At 32.0% G+C, this 18,959-nt stretch overlaps 1 long non-coding RNA gene across 1 annotated transcript; it reads right to left on the reverse strand.

Annotated features, from left to right (window-relative positions):
• Positions 1-11,646: 11,646 nt before the first annotated feature.
• On the reverse strand, positions 11,647-15,306 carry LOC127721598 (uncharacterized). The gene is made up of 3 exons (XR_007991332.1): positions 15,104-15,306; positions 12,077-12,145; positions 11,647-11,656 (listed from the first exon to the last, which is right to left on the reverse strand). It is a non-coding gene; the product is annotated as an uncharacterized LOC127721598 (long non-coding RNA).
• Between the last annotated feature and the right edge of the window lie 3,653 nt (positions 15,307-18,959).

Genomic DNA, 18,959 nt, shown 5'->3' on the forward strand with positions numbered 1-18,959 from the left:
AAATTTTGTATGCATGTAAGTCTTCCTGAACGGATCTTAGTATCGCGAAAGGCTAGCAATAGTGAATATTAGATTCAAAATAATTTTGAAAATAAAACAAAAGTTAATAATTGCGTATATCCATGATAAAATCAAACCACAAGATTTCGTTTTGCGTGAGGGGCTCGTAGCTGTCGATATAGCAATCAACAATGGACATGATTGGAGGTAAAAACAACATGGAAGTTTTAGAAAAATAAAATATTTCGTTTTCTACATCCAAGGCCGTTGGTTTAGACTGATCTTTCAAATAAGTTAAATTACCACAAGTAAATAATATTTTGGTCCAAACATGACATACAAAGTCTGAATGAAATTTAGTCATGTAATGAGTAACAGTCATGTTTCAGAAATATTCCTATTGTTAAATGTATTTCACTTGTCAATCCAGTAATGTTAAGTAGTTTTTTCAGACTACTTAGTACGTCGTTGATTTGTACATGTACACACTGAACAGGCTAAAAAAGGACTAGAAAAAAAGAAAGAATTAGAAAAAAGAACAATGGGCATTGCTCATTCTTGAAGGCCGTACCGTACGGTGATCTATAGTTGTTATTTTTTGTGTCATTTGGTCTCTTGTGAAGAGTTGTCTCATTGGCAATCATACCACTTCTTTTTTATGTAGACAATTTCTCTTTGACGGAAAAAGTCATGAACAGAGAACCTAGACCACCTCAGTATTTCAATTCTTCCTTAAGCTCCTATGTCTTTTTCATTTATACACCAGAAGCGATTTTTAAGTTTTTTAACATTAAAGTATATAAGTAAAATGTATGTACTGAGGGTTCTTAGACTGCTTTTTCTTGTTTCTACAACGTGACAAAGGAAAATATCTCGTAAGATAGTTTTAAAACTGCAATTGTGAAACTTTTGGCGTGTAATGAGACATGTTGTTTAGATTAAGATGCCTTTAAAGCAAAACATGGCCAATATAATCCTGATAGTATAAAACAAACTTTGTCTTCATATCAAACATGTAGCGCTAAATGACATTTGTATATTACGGAAACATGTGAAATGATTGAAACATGTTGTAGGTTGCAATTCTGTTAATATAGACAATGTGATTTCCGATAGGAAGTCCATTTGCGGCTAAATCTGTGCCACTTTTATTATGAAGTTTTGTGATAAATTATATCCCAGAACTGAAAGTTGATATGCACTACTATTGTAATCAAAGGTCAAAATATAAAATTGTGCGGTATATTTTCATTATGTATATGCCCTGATCTGTTAAGAGTTAAAACTTTAACTGAAATTCTATACTACACCTACCTTCATTTTTGGACCTCCTAAGAATTAAATTTTAGGCGGTACCATGTTTTTTATTTACTTTTAACATTCTTAAGTTATGTCTCTATGATATAAAATACAGAGATCATATATGGGAACCAGTACATTAACAAAATACCATATCTTTGAATATTATATATCTCCCCAAAAGGGGTGTGGCTTGTGAAACAGCTGTATTTACAAAGTGCAAACTTTACGTATTTTAATTAAGATTTATAAGTATTTAAATCCATGGTGGTTTCTTAACCTTGTTGAATTTTTGTCATTTTGGTTCAAGGTATTTTCATGAGTAGTCAATGTTTGCCTCCTTCAATCAAACAATTAATGGTACTGATCATTCACTTTATTAATTTTACCTTACTTCATTTTAGATCCATCATATGATAGTAAGGGGTCCGACAAGAAAATCAAGACAAGTGGCTTACCATCAAAAAGGAGTGCCAAAGGTACAATACACATATTGTTTGATACCATATGAATTAATAGTTTTAATTTTGTATTCGAAACAACAATAAAAAAGAACAAGCAAATAAAAATAATTACAAAACAAATGTTATAAGTGAACAATAGATATTGGATAATTTTATCGTACACAACACGCATCATGTTACTAAGTAAAATTTTAAACTAAATAATATTGTGATGCAGCAATAATGATGTATTCAACTGAATAGTATACCTTCTAAACTGTCTTTACTAAATCTCATAAATGACCCCATATATACGTGGCATAATCAAAACAAAATTAATGCTAAACATAGTTTTGAATTAGGATTTGATATAACACTTTCTTTCTTTCAGATCACAAAGGAAAACTCTTTTATACAATGTTCCCAATACAACAAGTAGAATGGCAAAAGTTAAAAGTGCAGTTAATTTTCACAGCAGATAAGACAACTAATGTTGAGATAATCTCGGAATACGCAGGAATTAATAGTACGCTTGTCATAACAACAGGCGTTGCACACATAAATATTCCAAGCTTAGTTATAAATTTGGAAACAGGGAGAACATATACAACAATTCTGATTTCGGCTGATCAACCTATTACCGTTGTTGTATATTTTAGTCAAGTGTATTGTAGCAATAAATGTAAATCATCAAGTTTCATTATTTTGCCTTTCATCGTATTAGGAACAGAGTATTCACTTATTACACTACCAAACAACAATCAAAACTGCGGAATAATTACTACAGCTACAAACACTACAGTTGTCATAGAATCTGCTTCAGAGAGGAATATAACTGTTGGAAGTTCAACTATCCATCCTGGTCAAACATTTAATATAGTTCTTGATTATTTGGAAGGCTTTCTTATTCAGACTAATAACAATCTGACTGCATTTAAAATATTTGCAAATAAACCAATAGCTGTTATATCAGGAAATAAGTATACGTTTTTTAAAGAGCCATACACGTGTTTTCCTTATTGCTACAAGTATCATTGTTACTCAGATATTGTGTATGAAAGCTTGATTCCTGTTGATAAATGGGTTCGTCATTACGTTATACCACTTCTTCATAAGGCGTCCAAATATAGAATAATAATAATAAGCCTAAGTAAAAATACCACCATAACCATAACGGATAATGCAGCATGGTCAACCACTAAACAAGGAGATCGGATAGAAGTAACACTATCTCCTAAGTCGTATTTTGTATCTTCTTCCCAGCCAATCCTATTGTCTCTGTATGCATTTATAGATAACAAAGGGATAGCCATGATGATTGTTCCAGGAATCGAACATTTTTCTAGACAGTATGTTATTGCACCACCGAAAGATCTGATTCATACAAGTTACATATCGATCATGATCAAATCATCGGACGTCGACGGACTTCGATTTATCGGTAATCTTTTTTCCGTTGAATCAACTGTAATAATGGCGCGAAACGAAAGTTTCTCTATTGTTGTTAAGAAACTGGCGAGTCATTCAGTTTACAAAATACGTCATGTGTCTAGGAATGCGTTATACGGAGTAATTGTTTATGGATTCGGCGATAGTACAGCATATGCATATCCCGCAGGATTTCGATTTTAGTGTTTATTCGCAGATTCATGTGTTTATGTCACAGTCTACGAAAAACGACAAAAGTGTATTCGTGTGTTTATCAGAAGAATTGTTTATGGCATTATATGATGTTACATGAAAGATTTTTTTCACGAATATACACATGTATATATCTCTGCATAATTTGAAAGAATTGTATTGCTATCTGCCTATTTGTATGGATAAGATAAGATACGATTTATTTTATTAAAGTGTCACGCATCAAAGTAAAATATATATATGTACAACCTAGTCCTAACTCTTTGCTAACAAGTGTAAGACGATTCTAAAAATATCTTCAAAAGTTGGAAGTTTTGTATGAATGTATATGTATAGTAGAATTCGCACTTTAGGAGATCTTGTAAAGTAACTATGTATGATTCTTGTGCTATACATTTTTAACAGTCTACTGTTACACTTTTCATATTTTGTTGATTTATATTTTCATCTACTTCGTATTATCAGCTGTCTTAATTTCTGCTCATATATAGATATAAGAAGGTGTGGTATGGGTGCCAATGAGACAACTCTCAATCCAAGTCACAATTTATAAAAGTTAACCATTATAGATCAAAATAAAGTCTTCAACACGGAGCCATGACTCATACCGAACAGCAAGCTATAAAGAGCCCTAAAAATTAGTAGTGTAAAACCATTTAAACGGGAAAACCAACGGTCTTATCTTTATAAAAAAAAACGACAAATGAGAAACACTAATGAACCATATCAACAAACGACAACTACTGAACATCAGATTCCTAACTTAGGACAGGTGCAAACAATTACAGCAGCATTTTTTATATTTCAATATTTTAGTTATCATAACATCGCTAATTTGTATAAAGTATAACAAATATGTGGCAACATATTTTGATTGATTTCCAATGTTGTTCTGCAGACCACAATACGTAAAGTATGGATATTATCTATGAAAAATATAAAGCTATATGGGATAAACTGTTAAATTAAAAGGCCACTCTTCATTATTGTGTATAGTTGATGTGTGTAAAAGTATTGTTTTAATTCTCGTTTTTCTGAATTCTGTTTGCTCGATTCGATTAAGGATGATCAATGAATTTCAGACTAACCAAACATATTATTTAAGAATTGTGTAATTTCATTTTATTAATTGATACGATAAACAACTTGAACAAATAACATTAATTGTCAGTCATTTACAACAGGTTGACTATTTTTCTGCTAGGTTAACGAAAGCAGTGAATTTTTATAAATCCGGTATCTCAATAATCAATCAAGTCCAACAAAAATTTCTTCCATGAAAATTTTTGATGATCTTCTAATAATGTAAATGGATGTAATACCTGTAAAATGTATTCAGAAACAACAGACATTGTTTTAAAGGGAGGAATTATAGGGGTTTCATGTTACAACTCCTTGATGATTTCCTAACAAAAAACAATATCATACATAGAAACTGCTTTGTTATATATATATAAGAATTTAAAAGTAAGATACTCGTTCTAAAATTTAGATCAAAACTTACCAGCATTGTGTAATTTGTAGACATTGTTTGAACAATTGTTACCTGTATATTAATCAGTGATAGTAATATGTAATAACATGAAACAATTTTTTTGCACCAAAAAAGCGTAGGCTAACTGACGTTTGGCACGTCATACAATAAATGAACTTAATAAATAAATTACTAAATTGCATTCAAAAGTTGAGGAGCATTAGAAATAAGAAAATATAAAAGCTTTTTGGCTAAAACCAATCATCCACGTCATTTCGTATATGGTTGATAGTTGTCTCATTTACATTTTTAACTTTATTTTCAGTCTTTATACGTATTCTTATTTTTGCACAATATGAAAATGTAGAAGAATTTTTAAGCTATTTCAGTATCTAGATATAACATGTAACATCAATGCTTTTATTTGAACCAAAAACAAAATCATTTTAGTTAAAATGTAAATGATTTTGAGCGCCTGATGCTTGTTTTATCTACAAGAGACTCATTAGTTACGCTCGAATTGAAAAGTTTAAATTTAGATAAAGTAAGAAATTGCCGATGAAACCATATTGCGTTTAAAGTATATAGTTACTAGTATTACTATTTATTAAACACGATCTCTGTTAGTGTTAACGAATGTATGTTGGATGATTCATCAAGACATACAAATACAAAAAAGTTGATGATGTTTATAAGAGAGTTTGATCAAACTATGTTGATCAGACATAATATATTTGAGACGTGTTATATGGATATTTTATATTTTGTTTTATTTTAAAGTCGGATCATATAACTACAGGCAAGGACGTTGAATATAAACATGGCATGACAGTTTACTCTATTCTGTTTTTAAAGTTTATTACTTTTACGAAAATTAATTTAAGAATCGACAGTTAACAGACACATTTCAATCGTTATTATGTACACCTGCAAAGTCGGTATCCAGTTGTGCGCATTGTTTTTTTCTTTCCAATTCTTTGTAGCAAACGAAATAAACTGGTGTGGATCGTTCTCTGTAAGTTTTAACAACGTCAGGTTATTAAAATCATGGCTTCAAAAGAAGGATGCATGTACGTTTTACTTATTTTGTATTTTGCAATTGGGTACCTGAAAACTGTATATTCGTCTGATTCAACGGATAAACAATATGTACCTCTTCTTAACAAAGTAAAAACGCCGGTGATGGCGGAACTTGGTATGTCGAACCTTGGAGAGCAACTTAAATCATTTATGCAAAATGAAATTAAAAATGTAATACCTGAAAAGCTAGTACTAGAATCTAAAGATATTCAATATAAGCTGGAGAGTAAAATTAACGAAGCAATTAAAGAGTTCAGAACGTCAATGGATGCTTACACGAATAATGTGCTTCGTAATAATTCAATAATGATGCAAAAGACTATTGAACGGAAACTTAACAAATCATTATCTAGGCGAGTGCGTCGTTTTAGAAACATCATGCATTCTGATATCCGATCTTCCTTACAACATGTTAAAAATGAAATAGATGCTGTTCTTTCTGAGAATTATAATAGTAGCGATTTTAAGAACCCAGATGGGACACAAATTGGAAAATTGTCGGGAAAAATCAAAGGACTATCAGAACATCTAAAAGGTAAACAAATATGTTATTTCACTCAGTTGAAGTTTTCTGTCAGTTGAGTTGAATATACTTGATGTATGTTAACCCAGTTTTGCTGCTGGGTTACAATTATTGTCATATTATTAAGCTAGTATGTCTGTTTGAGCTTCTCGCCCAATTTTGCCAATGTAACGTACCTTCAGACAACTAAAAAGGCAGGTTTAATCTACTATGGGTTTTTTTTTTTTGCATGAAAGCGAAATTGGCGTAAATGTGATGTATTTAGGATATATAATTTTTTTTATATAATTTTGTATGCATGTAAGACTTATTGAACGGAACTGTATATCGCAAAAGTGTAAGAATAGTGAATATTGAATTAAGAGTAAATTAGAATATAATAAAAAGGTTAATAATATCAACATGTCTAGGATTAAAATCAACACTCAATATTTCGTACCGGTCAATACAGCGTCCAACAATGGGGATGAGTGTGACATAAAAACAAGATTTAATAAAGGAAACACTTTGTTTTCTATATTCAAGGCCGTGCATCTATACAGAGATGTTTAAGATGATTAAGCTGGTCCTTTCAATTCAGTTAAGATAACACAAGTGGTGTATCTTGGTCTTGACAATCTTTTTAGCTTTACACCATATTTGTAAAGAGTTTACAAACACTTTATATAAATCAGCCTTGACATCTTGCTTGATATGCTAAGAAATATTCAGAAATCAGTCAGTTTCTTCTAATACATGTTGCAGCATTTTCATACAGATTCTATATCATTAGAAGTGATTGATCTGATAACCCGATTTGAAAGTATTCTAATTTTGAATGGACGACAAAATTAATTGCTGATTTTTATCCAACATATCAGCATATCAGTTTGTCTTTTTCAGACCTTATTTTCGTTTGTCATCAGTTCACACATAAGTCTGACCCTAACACAATTAGTCTTCTTGCGAGTAACAGTTTAAGTTGCCATATACTGATATCAAATTGTCCATTTGGTATCCTCTGACTCGTGTATACACCAAAAAAGGTTTTAAAGTCTTTTAAACATTATAGTATCAAAGACAGATGTATGTAAGGTGGATTCTTATATTGTTTTTGCTAGTTTCTAGAACATGACCAGAAATACAACATTCCTTAAAAAGAAAGTTCACAAAAATACTGAACTCCGAGGAAAATTCAAAACGGAAAGTCCCTAATCAAAAGGCAAAATCAAATGCTCATACACATCAAACGAATGGATAACAACTGTCAGATTCCTGACTTGGTACAGGCATTTTCTTATGTAAAAAATGGTGGATTGAACCTGGTTTTATAGCTAGCTAATCCTCTCACTTGTATGACAGTCGCATCAAATTCCATTATATTGACAAAGACAAGAATACACAAATTTACTATAGTACAATAACACAATGACGGGATGTATAAGTACAGAGCCACGTCATATATGTAACGAAGAAACATAAAAAGGCATATAGACAAAGCACATAGCAAAAATGAAAGACGAGCAACAAACAAGTTTTGGAAGTAACACCAAAAGGCATATAGACAAAGCACATTAGCAAAATGAAAGACAAGAATACGAGAATATCACAAACAATAATGACAGAATGTACAAGTACCACAAGTATCTTAATACCAATAAAAACAAACAAATATTTAACAAAGAAGCACAAAAAGGGCATATATCAAATGTAACAACCTCATTCATTGCTTTCTTATTTTATAATTTTATTTATGTATGTTAAATCCACCTACTTACGATTGAAAGGTTTTACGCACTGTGACCGAATGGCCAGATCAACATTGCTCTAACGTTGAATTGCGCGTATGACGTCAGATATAAACGTCACACAGGTAGAGATATAAAATAATGTCGTTCAAAGTATGAAAATAATATAGTCTATAGTTCTTTAGGCATATCCTCTGCAGAATGTAAATTAGAAGTCTAAATTTCCTTCTTGCCGCTTGTCTATAGGTTAATAGGGATCATTCGTAATATTTCTTCCTGTAGACGTCGCTGGTGTTCCATAAGTGGTTGTCGGAAACGTTTTAATCACTTGGACGCTTGAATCGCATTACATTGCACATGTTTACATTAGTAACCAATCGACACTCGCTAATTTCACCAAACTAAGCTTCAAAATTGTTGTGTCCCAGGCTGCAATTATTCTGAAGGGGGACCACAGATTCCCAATAGACCATGAAATTCTTTTGAAATGGAGAGAAGGCATCAAGAGAGTTGATCCACCCATCAAAAATATCTAAGGAAACCCGGCGGAAAATTCGACCAAGTTTGCCATAACCAGCTGATAACCATGTCATGCCAGGAGATTATATAACAACATGATTAGGTTATTATGTATTTATATTTTTCTTGTATTTAGTACATTATTAAACCTCTTTGTTTTATTTTTTCTCGATTAAACAGCCCAATAATTTGACAGGTAAATAATAATTATGTTGTGCACTTAATTAAAGCAAGTGAAATATATTTCCCTGACAAAACAATGCATGAAAGGAAGAGAACTACATGTATTGGGAAATATGACAATCCCTATATAGCATTCTAAAAAAAACCATGGTACACATGAGCATAATTTTTTTATTTGTTTGTCGCAATAAAGTCTGAATTTTCAAAGGACTTTACATTAAACTTATGGCAAAAGCTGTCAGAACAATTTTATTTAATTCTTCAAAGTTGGAAATCAAGAGTATTTTTGTGAGAAAAAAACATCACACACATCCCAGCATTAAACGCTTGTCCTTTATGAATAATAAGAAAAATTTCTGGACCTGCAGTTTATTAAATAACATGATGCTTTGTGGTTTCCTGTTTTAATATTTCAGAAGCCATCATGGATAACAGACTTTTTACCCAACCATGAAGTGATGGATGGGATACATCTTTATGTTTGAAATGAATTCATGGTTAAAATCCAAGTGGCTGCAAGTGCAAGGATCAATACTTCTGTCAGAGCCAGATGTAAAAAAACAATTTGACAAAGGTGACAACAAATGACAAATAGTGGAATTATGGAACAGGATTTATTTACTAGCCAAGACAGTTCCTTATACTAACACACACACTTTTCTGAAAGGGAAATTCCAACTAGATCAGAAGAAAGTAGTTTGTGATAGAAAAGTGTCGTCCAACCGAATTCACATTAAAAGAGTCCTTGTATTGTCTAAAAATTACACAAGGGTAAAACTTAATGCCCCTCCTCTGCTGTGGCAGGGGAATAAAAAATCTGAAACATGTAATTCCACGTGGAAACCTCTAATTCAACTTGGTTCCAGAATTATCTATGTTTGCTGTGTTCTTTCTAATTTCATAAAAATACATCGTAAATAAATACAGTGACGGATCCAGAACGTTTCATAAAAGGGGGGGCGCTGGCTGACCTAAGGGGGGCCCGCTCCAGTCATGCTTTAGTGATTCCCTATATAATCAACCAAATTTTTCCCACAAAAGCGGGACCCGGGCCCCCCGGATCCGGCTATGAAATATGCATAAATGATGAAATGGATTTACATGCAATTGATTTTATTAGTGGTGCTGTTTCACCACTGCTTTCCCAGTTAGCACAAACAAAAATAGAAAAATGTTGAAAAAATATTGTAGAAAAATATTAAAATCATGCAAAAATGTATGGCGTTAAAAATATTTTCATGATACTTTTAAAACATCATTAAAATGTTACTGAATTTTGACGACAATGTTTGTAAAATGTCTTATAAATGATTTGAATGTGTTTGTTAATCAAATATACCTGAAACATTTTAAAAACATATAAAAATCCATTTCTGCAGGATAAAATGTTTTGAAAAAGTTCAAAAAATATTTTTTAACAAAATGTTTTAATAATCTTCATATTCTCAAAAAATCATTAAAAAAAATGTTATACGAAATATCATTATAAAAATGTTTTCTAACATAATCTTTCAAGTCTTTTTATAAAATATTCAGAAACATATAAACAATGTTTAATATTAGAGACAGATTTAGGAGTGGGGTGCCTGGGTCCCCCCTTTATGGCCCTTATGGAGCTACATTTATGGTTAATCCAGATTTTTTTATCACTCTCAAAACTTTGTCTAGTTTGGGGCCTGTTGACCCCTTTTTATGCCCCCGCAACTGAAAGTTGGGGGGCATATTATTTTACCCCTGTCTGTCCTTCTGTCTGTCCGTCCGTCCCATTATGGGTATATAGTTATTCAGCACAACTCCTCCTACAGTTAGAATCCTAGGAAGTTTTCACTTTGATGTCTGTTTGTACATATATTGAAGATGTGCATGTGGTCAGGGTTTTGATCTTTATTAATATTTGCTCTTTTGGGAGATAGTTGAACTTTGTCATTTTTGGGGTATAAGCGGTTAAATGTTATAGTTATTTTAAAATAACACTTTGCATCTACGGGGGCATCAACTGTGTCTCCCAGACACAATAATATCTCAAAGAAAGTTCTACATTGACTTTGTTTTAATACAGTTACTTCAGAGTGGAGTGGGGGGGAGGGGGGGGCATCACTTTATCTAGATTCAATATCATGGATCCACATTTGAGAAAACAATTGCCGTCATACTGATCTTTACCCCACATCTCCTTTTACATTTGTCTGCATGCTGTTGATGCCGGCTTAATCTACATATATTTTGGCTATTTTTGTCGGGTTGATGTCTCATTGACAAACCCCAATATTTCCTGTCTTAGATATCAATTTTATTGAATAGTCCATTTTTTTGTATTTTGCACTGAACACATATGAAAAAGATGTGGTATGATTGCCAATGAGACAACTCTCCACAAGAGACCAAATGACACAGAAATAATTACAACTATAGGTCACCGTACAGCCTTCAACAATGAGCAAAGCCCATACCGCATAATTTGTTTCACTTACATAGAGGTATTAATTTTTTTTCAGATTATAAATATCCTCATGCATTTCATTTGGTCCAGTATTGAACAAATTTTTTCTTAGAAGTGTTTTTTTTTATCTTTTGTTTGATCATGTGTAGCATCTGTCATTTTCTGTCTGAACAGCTTTTCGATGGTTTTCTTTGCTGTCTTGGTCAACAACACACAAGATAACAACAATAAGAAATGCAAAAAATTTATTTAATTTTGTCATTTCACTGTTCTTTTTCAATTTTTCTTTGTTCCATTCTTTTTATTTCTCTTGAATTCTGCTGGCTTCTGTAAAGAAAATGTTAACAAATTAGTCCTGTTGTTTAGTGAGTAAACTAGTGGAGATACATTGTGTAATTTAAATTTCATCAAATTACACAAGAAAATTTTATTTTAATCCAGTCTGGTTTCATAAAAATGTATATTGAAAAGCGACATCTAATCAGTGTGGCTGGATTCGGAAGGAATATTTATAGCTATTAGATATACACGTACATCTGTGGAGTTTCAGGTGTATTATTATCATACCAGTTTGTAACGGTAGAGTTCACCAGTACTAAAATAAAACTGTACAGTACCATTTTCCAAACTGAGAATAGGACCTGTAACCTTTACTTGGTCTTACAAAAAATCAACTCTCTTAATGGTAATTGTATATTTTAACACAAATACATTTTTGTGATATAAATTGAGGCAAAGGATAAGTACCTTCACACAATCTGCTCCTCCAGAATGTTTTGAATCTAAGCTTATAAATTTTGGCTCTTCTAATTGATTCTACAAAAGATAAAAAAAAAAGTCAAAATATTAAATAAAATACAGTCAAGAAATAATCACATTGTACTAGTCAGCTACAAAGGTCACAACATTAAAAAATGAAAGAAAATTCAAACAAGAAAACAAATGGCTTGATTTTAAATTATAAAATAAGACAATAAAAAAACAAATATATATGTATACATATCAGAAATTAATCAACTCTAACTACTAAATTAAAGGCTCCGGACTAGGATTGACACATTAACAATTATCTATACTTACAAAAAATGTATCTGGCCTGGCCTGAAGGGCTAGCAAGTAATCACAGGCACTTGTCTCAGAAAAAAATGTGCGATTAATCATGAAAACTGTATAATGAATATATTGTCTTTCATGGTTACAAATATCTACCAGTAGAAAATGTCTGCAATATTTCACTATTTTATATTACTTTACTAACTAATACATTGTTGATGACGCTGAAAACAGCATACCTAATATATGCTATGTCTTGCTTTTGGACTCTGTCAAGGCAAGACAAAAAGGAAAGAAATCAATGATTCAAGTTCAAATATATTGATTGATTGTTGGAATCTTAATGTCCAGTGACAAATATTTAATGCATGTTCCAGCCAAAGTTTAATTAAACAAGCTAAGGAATGGTTTGAATTTTTTTAAAACATGTAGGTAAAGATTTTTTAAAGTACTATTACATAGATTAAAATGTTAGGATTACAAAGGAGGTTTCTGCTTGCCATGAAATATTTGAAAAACAAGATATCGAGTGGATTTAATGGTAAATGTATAACTAATGGAATTTTGAAAAATTCTTGTATGCTGAATGTTGGGCATGATATGTATATAAAATTATGAAACACTACTTTTTTCTTAAAAATTAATAAAATTTTCTCTCTAGCAAGAAGTTCTTATTGGAGAGAAAATTTATTTAACCCATATTCAAAGGAAGATGATTTAATAGCCCTTCAAACAACAGAGGTGTAACCCTTTTTACTAGTTTAGGAACATTTTTTTCCAAAGTATAATAGTTTAGAAAACTATTTAGAATCTTATAAGATTATCTGCCAAAAACAGATAGGAATCAAAAAAGGATGTAGAACTATAGCGACCACATTTCTTAGTTTAAAAAATATTTAGTTGGGTTAGTTTTCATAATTATTTTCTAATCAATTTTGCAGAATTTGAAATTATTCTATATTTAAATAATTCCTTGTTTGAACTTGAATTGCAAATAAAACTTCATTATAGATGTACATATCTTTTAAAATTTCCAAAAATGGCCCCATCATGTTATATGTAAAAAGTTTGCAGAGAAGGGCCTCTATAATTTTTTTTACAGTGTCTTTTTTTTTTTAAGTTGATGAAGCTGAGACATATTAAAAGATTTAAAGCTTAAAAATGTAGAATCATGTCTTGTTTAAAAGTGTTATTGGGAGGATTTAATACTTTCCTTGTGTAATTGTCCAATTTTCAAAAGTAATAAATTGTTTATATATATCTGGGACTATTATACTATTAGTATTATAGTCCCAGTTTATAACAAGTTAAATTTAATTTTCCCTTGCCCAGTCTGCATGGTCTGTATCACATTTCATGGCCAACAGATAATATCTGTATAGAACCACTATTTTTGATTATTATTATACAAAATCATTTAAATGTATCCTAGAAAGTTTAATTATACCTTCATGCCTATTTATATGTTTAGTGGGTTTGTTTGTTTGTTTGTTTTTTTTTCTAACTTGGGGTACATGTATTTGTCACTTGGTATTTCACACTAAATATTTCATATAAAATTGCATTTCAAAAGATTATTTAGGGGACATTTCTGATTTGATTTTATGCAACTTGGTACCAACAGCAGAATACCTATTTGTTTTATTTTCATTTTCTTCTGAGATAAACATAAATATTATTGTCTATTAAAACAATCTTGCTTTATATTTATATTTCAACCAAATTAGATTGTAAAAAATAGTATATGTGTTCACATCAGGAGAAAATAAAAACAACTGATGACAGAGCTATGACAAAACAAACAAATTGCATATTTTGGCGTTAATATTGATTCACTTATAGGGTCTTTGCATCGGCACTAAACACATTTATTTAAAAACCAGTTGTTGGCATGACACGGGTTATGTTCTTCTCATATATGTTATGATGGTATGATACTAAACCCCTAACGGGAAGGATTGTGCCTGATATTCATATGATGAAGACATAATCTTTCAATCAGTTTAATTGAAGTCTGGAGCTGGCATGTCAGTTAACTGCTAGTAGTCTGTTGTTATTTATGTATTATTGTCATTTTGTTTATTTTCTTTGGTTACATCTTCTGACATCAGACTCGGACTTCTCTTGAACTGAATTTTAATGTGCGTATTGTTATGCGTTTACTTTTCTACATTGGCTAGAGGTATAGGGGGAGGGTTGAGATCTCATAAACATGTTTAACCCCGCCGCATTTTTGCGCCTGTCCCAAGTCAGGAGCCTCTAGCCTTTGTTAGTCTTGTATTATTTTTAATTTTAGTTTCTTGTGTACAATTTGGAGTTTAGTATGGCGTTCATTATCACTGAACTAGTATATATATTTGTTTAGGGGCCAGCTGAAGGACGCCTCCGGGTGCGGGAATTTCTCGCTGCATTGAAGACCTGTTGGTGGCCTTCTGCTGTTGTCTGTTCTGTGGTCGGGTTGTTGTCTCTTTGACACATTCCCCATTTCCATTCTCAATTTTAAATACTCTTTATATACAATTCAGCGTTTTTCAACACATTATTTGTAAAAAATACAACCATAAATGCCTCCAATAAACGTGTTTTTATATGAAATACATCATGTATATACATTTTTATAGCCCAAAAATTTAGGTGACGAAATCTTTTTGGCCATGTACTGTAGCGGCGTTTCCGCTTATAATAGAAGAAATCTCAATATTTTTTAAATACGTCGTTTACCTTTCTATAAGATCTATATTTCTGTCTCTTGTGACAGCTCCACGTAACGTTAGTTCTGGAACAGACCAGGTGATGTAATCATCGGATGCCATTGGCATTGTTTACGTTGTAAATACAGATGCAAGCGTTTTACGTGATTGAAGCGTTCAAGTAACCACTTATGGAACCGCAGCGCCGCCACGCGTGAAAAGTCGTGAATGATTCCTATTGTGAATTTCTTCTAAAAAAAGAGCCACGTTATTATGTATAAAAAAACACAACAGGGCATATTGGCAAATCATTAGTAAATATGAAAAACCAGAATACAAAAATTATGATAGAATAATAACACAATAGCGAGATGTTAAAGTACAGAGCCACGTCATATGTATCAAAGAAATACAAAAGTCACACGCACAAAGCAAATATGAAAGATAATGCAAACAACACAATGACGGGATGTATAAGTACAGAGCCACGTCAAATGGATATCACCAAAAAAAAAGAAAAACGGTATTAGTAATATTATTAATAACAAATAAAAGAACACTATAACACGTATTGAGATGATAAACAACGTCAGTACGCATACTCATAGGCGTATCCAGGGGGGGGGGGGGGGGGCTGGGGGGAAAAATTTGGTTGATTATATAGGGAACCACTGGAGCGGGCCCCCCCTTAGGTCAGTCAGTGCCCCCCCCCCCCCTTATGAAAAGTTCTGGATCCGCCTCTGATACTCTATACTTCAAAACCATCATGTATTATGTGTGCAGTTGATACGGAATATTTATCAACAATTCAAGGTCTTGGTACCTTCCGATGAACTTTTTTTAGAAAAAGGACGAGAGGTTCTTTGACATACCCCTGGTTCATCAACTTTCTGCTCAGACACTGGTGACGTTTTACAAAGTCTGAGTAGTAGCTGCAAGCTCTTGAATACCAAATAAGTTGTGAAATGTATATCTCATATGCAGTTGAAGTTGGTATATTGCTACTTAGAAGTAAAATCACAAAAATACTGAACTCCTAGGAAAATTCAAAACAAAAGTCCCTTATCAAATGGCAAAATTAAATGATAAAACACATCAAACGAATGGACAACAACTGTCATATTCCTGACTTGGTACAGACATTTTCAAATTTAGAAAATGATGGATTGAACCTGATTTTATAGCGCTAAACCTCTCACTTGTATGACAGTCGCATCAAATTCCATTATATGTACAACGATGCGTGAACAAAACAGACATAATTAATAGGTAACATTGTCAAAATATGGGTACAGCAGTCATTACTGTGTAACAATCTCAAAACAAACAAACATTTAACAAAGAAGCACAGAAAGCATCTATCAAATTTAACAACCACATTTATTGCTTACTTGTATATGTATTTTAAATCAACCCATAAAAAGTAAAATCACAAAAATACTGAACTCCGAGGAAAATTCAAAAAGGAAAGTCCCCCAATCAAATGGCAAAATCAGAAAAAAAAAAAGGATAAAGGATTGAAATATTTAAAGTCCTGTGACTCCATTCACATCTACTCTTAGTGTTGAGTCGCGTGTTTGACGCCAGAAAACGTCACACAGGAAGAACTATAAAATAATTTTGTCGTTCAAAGTATTTTCAAAATTATAATTTCACATGGGGAATGGTGGTATACAGGGTTGAAAAACCAAAAGTTTTTGTTAGAACTAATTTCAGGTAGAGATATAGAATTAATGTCGTTCAAAGTCGGTCCCAAGATGGGGGAAATTGATAATTTCAAAATTAAGATCGTCTCGTTTGTAATAGATTCTGGTACTGAGATGACTGTGTATGTCAAATTCGAGGTATAAGTCTAAATAAAAATGAGGCGGAGGAAGCCGTGTCTGTTGTCTATTTAATTTCTAGTTCTGGGGGATATATTAATGGAACCCAATCAGAAAAGTTCAGATTCTTAATGGAAAGAACATCATCAATATATCTGAAAGTGAAAATAAATAACCTGGCTTCTTTGATCTTCTTGTTTTTGACAAGTGTCTGAAGGAACTCCGATTCATATGAAAATAAAAAGAGATCGACAAGGAGAGGCGCACAGTTTGTTCCCATAGGGATGCCGACAATTTGTTTTAAAAAGTCTACCTCGATATTCAACAAACATGTTGTCGATAAGAAATCCAGCATACTGATCATTTGTTCCTCTGTGTAGCATGTTTTACCCTTTTGTTCACTATTAACAAAATATGCAATTTGGTATCCCAAAGTAATAAATAAGTATAGCGTATGCTACCATTTTTATGATGAAAGGCATTGTGGATTATTTCTTTTAGGCGATTTTTCAATTTCACATGCGGAATGGTGGTATACAGGGTTGAAAAATCAAAAGTTTTGATAGAACTTATTTCAGAAAAAGACCGAAATTTAAAATTATCCAGAAGTTCTTAAGAATTTTTAAGAATCCACATATGGTTAATACCACTACGCGAGTAAACAGTTTAGATAGTTCAAAACTGTCATTTGAAAAAAAATGTGAAGATTAAACCAGCTTAATCATGATAATTTAAAATAACCTTTGTCTTCATCGCAAACAAGTACCGCTCAATGACATTGTTACATGCATTGTACGGATAAAGGTAAAGTATTTCTATAATTTGACTCCTATTTTTCCAATCTATGATGGTTTTTAAACCTTGCTGTCATTTCCTCCATGGTCTTTCCGTGAGTATTTAATGTTTGCCTCCTCCAGGCAATCAATTAATATTTCTGATATCATCTGCAACTCATCACACACTTAATAAATTTTACTCTATTTTATTTTAGATCTATCATATGATAGAAATTTGCATCAACAGGGCCAACGGATTATCACCCAAAAAGAATGCCCAAGGTAAAATATACATTTTTTCATATTTTGTATTATATGATATCATATGAACATGATGAACTAATTGTTTTCAGTTTGTTTTTGGGACAACAATAAACAAGAACCAGCAAATAAAAATAATTCCAAAATACATGTTCACGTTGGAACGAGAAAACGTTCTGTGCTGGTGATATGGTCCTGACTGGTGCTGGTGATCATTGAAAATATGCAAACAAAGACGAAAATGATGATCTTTTACGTTTTATCCCATGTTTTAATTTTGTTTCTTATGGGTTCTTAAACAACAATGTAAAATGTTACCCTCTAAACTGTTCCAGTAAGCGTAACACAAAAGTGTTCATTTAAAAAAATCTAGAACGGAAAAATAAAACAAATATGCTCCTGGAGTCCGCTTTCTTTACCCAAATCCACACGACAAAATTATTTTGTGAAAAATCTGCGCAATTTATCAAAATTGTTCATTTTCTCAGTTTGAACATGTTCTGATTCTGTGCTGGTGAGTCCTGTCATTGTGCTGGTGATTTTTGGTAAAAGGTCGGTCCTATTTAAAACAAACGTAACAGAATCAATAAAATTGGGCAGATAATTGTATTCAATCGGATTTGTGACTCCTATTTTCACTTGTGTGCATGCATTTTGCTGTTTAATAAGCGTTTTCGAATAATCGTAACTTATTTACTTAAAAGGGCAACATCTTCCGTCCAATATCAGATTTAAATATATCTAGCTACAATAGTTTTATTTAAGATATTAAATGCCCTTAAATTGATTATTCTCTACATAGTATGCTAACTAACAATTAAAAGGTGCTTGAGTTAAAGCGACATTTATAACGACGATAAACGGTTGACTGGTTTATTTCAAATACATTTACGAGGTTAGATGACCTAACTACTGGTGCCTATAATTTCTTCCTTAATATATACACTGTCCTCAATACATTTCGACTGAATAAAAAAAAAACGACCCAGACTTGCTAATCATACATGACTGATAAAAACTGACTAGA

This window comes from Mytilus californianus, unplaced genomic scaffold (assembly GCF_021869535.1).
Source record: "Mytilus californianus isolate M0D057914Y unplaced genomic scaffold, xbMytCali1.0.p SCAF_12, whole genome shotgun sequence".
Lineage (NCBI taxonomy): Eukaryota > Metazoa > Mollusca > Bivalvia > Mytilida > Mytilidae > Mytilus > Mytilus californianus.